Source organism: Morone saxatilis, unplaced genomic scaffold (assembly GCF_004916995.1).
Source record: "Morone saxatilis isolate NCDOM2014 unplaced genomic scaffold, NCSU_SB_2.0 Contig8, whole genome shotgun sequence".
Classification (NCBI taxonomy): domain Eukaryota; kingdom Metazoa; phylum Chordata; class Actinopteri; family Moronidae; genus Morone; species Morone saxatilis.
This window is the reverse complement of record NW_023340257.1, coordinates 11,687,000-11,691,655: the sequence shown is the minus strand read 5'-3', so window position 1 is coordinate 11,691,655 and position 4,656 is coordinate 11,687,000. Positions and strand designations below refer to the sequence as shown.

General features: G+C 43.1%; 1 long non-coding RNA gene across 1 annotated transcript in view; it reads right to left on the bottom strand.

Moving 5' to 3' along the window:
* Positions 1–393: 393 nt before the first annotated feature.
* LOC118341545 overlaps positions 394–4,656 on the bottom strand; it is an 11,838-nt gene continuing 7,575 nt past the window's right edge. Inside the window, exon 3 of the long non-coding RNA XR_004797440.1 lies at positions 394–2,299. This is a non-coding gene — a long non-coding RNA (uncharacterized LOC118341545). The remainder of the gene's footprint in view (positions 2,300–4,656) is intronic.

Genomic DNA, 4,656 nt, shown 5'->3' with positions numbered 1-4,656 from the left:
TTAATCTTCTTATTTAACTCAATATAAGCAAATAAGTGTATTTCCCAAACTATTCCTTTAGGCTTTTTTTACTGTTGAACTCAATTACATGCAGATCTGGATGAGTGATGGCGAACGGTATAAAATATAAATGCCTTTCTGTCTTTTTCCTCAATATGCTTGTCTCATATCTGCCTCTGTCTTCTCCTCTACCTGTCTGTTTGGATCTCCATTTTTTCCCCACTCTTTTCCTACTCCCTTCCATCCCGTCGTCTTTCTTTGACTTTATCTTTCAGTCTGCCCATTTCTCACCCGCAGCAGACACAGAGAAATTGGAGAACATTTTGTGTCTGACACCCAGCTTATCTCACAGATACGATCACCATGAAGGAGGTGGTGGGGAAGCAGGAGGACTGGAGGGAGGAAGGGAAGGGAGCAAGGAAGGATGGAAGGGAGGAGGAGAAGTAGAGCAAGGCAGCCAAAGAGAGAAAGCAAAAGGAGGAGGGAGGGAGGGAGTTATGGAGGGGAGGAAAGGAGTGGTTGGATAGCGGGGAAGTGCAGCGCAGTGTATTTTTGTGTAAGAGCAGATAATTTAATTTTTATTTATTTTTTATTTTTTTTCAAACAACCCAACAATGCGGGGAGGACAGTTTTGAAGCCGGGTTAGCAGGGTTTGAATGACAGGAACGAGGGGAAAAGGTAAAAAGATGAAAGACAAAACAAAGAAACAAGAACAAAAAATAAAATTTCACAGTTAAGGATGTGGTGATTGTTGACAACAACAACAACAGGAGGATGACAACAACTGAACAATGTGTAACAAAACCCATAAACACACACACACACACACACACACACACACAAAGTCACCAATGTGCATTCAGTCAGACTCTCTCACACAAACATCGACAGTAATGCTTTTCCACAGAAATCAGATGACAAATGAAAAACATCACTAACATCAGATGAAGACAACAACACTGACTGTCTACACCCAGTCTGGTTGACTGATAACAATGGACTGGAAGTGTTTGTCCTCACAATGACGATGTTTCTATTTGACATAACAGCCTCAACAGGTGTAACAGAGGAGGTTGTTCAGGTTTGTGTGTATGTGTGTGCTCTTATTCTATAGTATTTTTTCATCTTGACAGGTGAACAAAAAAAGCAACTTTCAGCTGCAATGTGTCATTCTCATGATTTAGGACAGACCGAACCACACTAAGTTTGACTTTTATGAGCCTGCACAGACTCTTTCCCATAAAAAGAGAATTCCACCAATTTAGCATTGCACTCTTTAACACTGTCAGATTCATGATGGGATTTTTTGTTCCACACATTCTTCTTCCTTCTAACCTGCCATCTACATTACCCACAATGCAACTCAACCACAGAGAGTTCAGTCGGAGATTTGGGTGTGTAGTGGCTAATGTAGCCTCGAGCCTCAAGCAGCCATGTTTCAAACTTTCAAACAAATGGACTGAACTGACTCACTTTATTAAACTTGACACAGCTCCCTCTGGAGCAACAAAAGCTTTATACAATTGTTATTCACATATGCAGTAGCACTGCTCAAGACTTATAAACAAACTTTAATGTGTCAAAATGGTGGAGTTCTCCTTTAATGCGACTAAATGATAAATTTGATAAATCGATTGTTTAAATGATCTGCACAATCGCGTTCTGTGTGTTGTGACTAATTTTCTTGAATCTTTCTGGTTTTGTCTGTAACCATGTTGTCTTCTGTGTTTTATCTCAGTGTGAACCCAAGGTACCTGCAAGTTTTACCAATGCAAATTTTAGATTTTCCTTTAAATCATTGCTGGTACTAAATTTCAAACCTTATCCTTTAATCCTGTTCAATATACTGAAGGTTGGTTGTGTTTTGTAGAACTGCTTATACACACACACACACACACATTACTACTCTTCCTGTCCTGTCATTAATATAGTGTAATGAGTGGATATGAAGTGGAAAAAAACAGTTCTTGCACGGTGAACAAAATAAATCTAAAATAACTGATTTAAGACATCTGACTCCTTTTTAGGTCAATAAAATTAGATCCTGCCTCAAATCTTAAAGTACTGACGTCAGCTCTTACCCTCGATGACGCGGAGGCTGTCGGTGTGGCGGGGGCGGAAGGAGCAGAGGGGAGGGAGGCACCGCTGTGGGAGGCCGAGGAGGAGGAGCGGGTTGGCGAAGCGTTGCGGGACCCCGGTTTGGAGCGTCGTCCCCGGGAACGGAAGGCAGCCAGACCCTGAGACGCTCCTTCAGGAAGGATGAACTTCTCCCTCAACTCCAGATTGGTGCGACCACGAGCTGAAGAGAAACAGAGAGGGATCAGATAAATGAGTTGGTATGTCAATGTCGGCTCACAGTTTTCCTCCAGCAGGGGGCAGCAGAGGCAGCGAGCAGGGTGAGGGAGAGAGTCAGTGCTTCCTTTGGCTGCAGACATCAGAGTCCGTGCATGTTTCTTTTGAGAGTGCACGTGAGCAGAGCTGGTGTTTGGAGGGGTGGGGTTCAGGGGTTCAGGGGTTCAGGAAGTCTTAAGTGCACTTTGGTTGAGTTGTTTTTAAGGGGAGAGGTGAGCGAGGGTGTTTGGTTTGGGTGCAAAAGTCGGTGTAAATTCCATACGCAACGAAAGTCAGCAAGTGGTCCACATTGGTGGATACGTTTTGGAGACACGCTGTCATCGCTGCAGACAAATTCATCAAACAACTCCACAGATCATTTCCCATATTTCCTCATTCATGGCCAGAAAAAACATTTTCTGCACTGGAGAGATAATAATCTCACCAAGAGAGAATAAAACAGCTGCTAACAGCGTGCTGATTATATCTTTAAAGCAACAGTTCAACATTTTGGGAAATCTGCCTATTTGTTTTTTTGTCGGTAGTCACTGACCAAGAAACAGCCCAGCACCCCTTGGGAAGAAAGCGAAGCTGTGAAAGAAAGTAGTAGTAGAGTAAGAGAACCTTGTTCGAAATCCCAGTGACATTTAAAACAATGCTAACAACTAAAGATACGGCCTTGGCACCAAGCCTTTCTCAACAGTACGCTGTGTGGTGTGCTTCAGGTATGTAAGATCTTTGTTTATTTGATATTTCTGCTATGAGGGCTTTTCAGCCTTTAACAAACACTGTTTCACAAAAGCCCTTGACTTTTGCAGGCTAAATGTCACAGCTCCACAGAAAGGGTGAGTCTATGGGTGAGTCGAGGGCCGGGGAGTTCTGACGTGTGTAATAACAGCAGGGCAGAGAGGACTGAATGCAAAAATGACTTTAGAATTTCACTTAAATGTACAAAACCGAGTTACGATGGCACAAAAGTAGCCACGCTGGTAAATTTTTATATTTTTTTTCCTTGCTCAGTAAGTAATCTGTTAACTTTGTTAGTTGGTATCACAAAGTAAAACGTTGGTGATTCTGTTGTAGTAGATGCCAGTTTATCTTAGAGTATGGAAAGACCCAAGAACACATCACAGTGGAAAAGAGGCTAGCCCGGACTTTAGGTCACGACTTCGCTCTCTGTAAGCATATTTCTCAAAATGTCGAACCATTCCTTTAAGCAATGGCAAGTGTCTCCAGTTTGTGAAAAATGTCATTTCACTGAGTGATGCACACACTTTCATTGCGTATTTGCTTAAAAAACATCTGAGGGGTGGTGGGAGCAAAAGCACAGCCTCTCTTCTCTCGTTTTTCAACAAGCTCTCCCAGTTGAATTCATTTTCACTTCTTGCTGCGAAGGAGCATCTCGGCTCTGCTGAGTATACACAGCATGTGTATATAAATATACTGTATGTGGGGGGGGGCATGCCTGGTTTATGCTTAGCGGGAGAGAGCCCAGAGATTCAGGGTTTCTCCCTCCAAAAGACACTCAGCAGCATTCTTGGACAGAAAGTAGTGCAGCAGCCCCAGCAGACAACAACAAGCCTGGAGAAGCCAGCCACAAAGAGAGAGAGAGAGAGAGAGAGAGAGAGAGGACAAGGACAGAGGAAAAGTTGCACATAAAGTCACATTAGTCTCTGTAGGAGTGTCATTGATACTCTCTGAGAGAAAGAAAGACAAAACACTGTTGAATTCATTTTTGAGAGCCACCAAACTGTTTCAAACCTCATTAGGAATATGTGAACTCCACAGAGAGAAAATGCGATAGGGTTGAATGAGTGTAAAATAAGCAGCAGCAGCACAAAAATGTCCATTGAAAGATGATTAACTTCTGTGTTCAGAAGGCAAACTGGCCTCATTCAAAGCACTCCCAAGTAACCCACGGCTAACAACTGCACTCTTATGAATATTCTTTATTAAAACTTTATAAAAACCCCAGAGGGACGGTGTCTTCAACAGTTTTTTTTTAATGGCAGCCCACTTGAAAACTCACCATGTCACATATAAAAGGCATGTAAACAGTTACCTCCCATCTTTCCCTGGTTGCATTCCAGCAGACTGCAGACATAGCCCGTCTTGCTTTGACCTTCCCTGCTTTCATAATGGTCATTTAGGCAAGGGCTCCGTGCGCGTGCACACGCACACACACGCACACGCACACACACACACACACACACTCTCTGTATGAAAGAGATGACAAACTTTGCTCTCTGCCTTGTGTGTTTCCCCTTCACGTTAGTGTGTTACTGACCAGACTGCAGGCAGCTGCATGTCTCCACACTGTCAGAC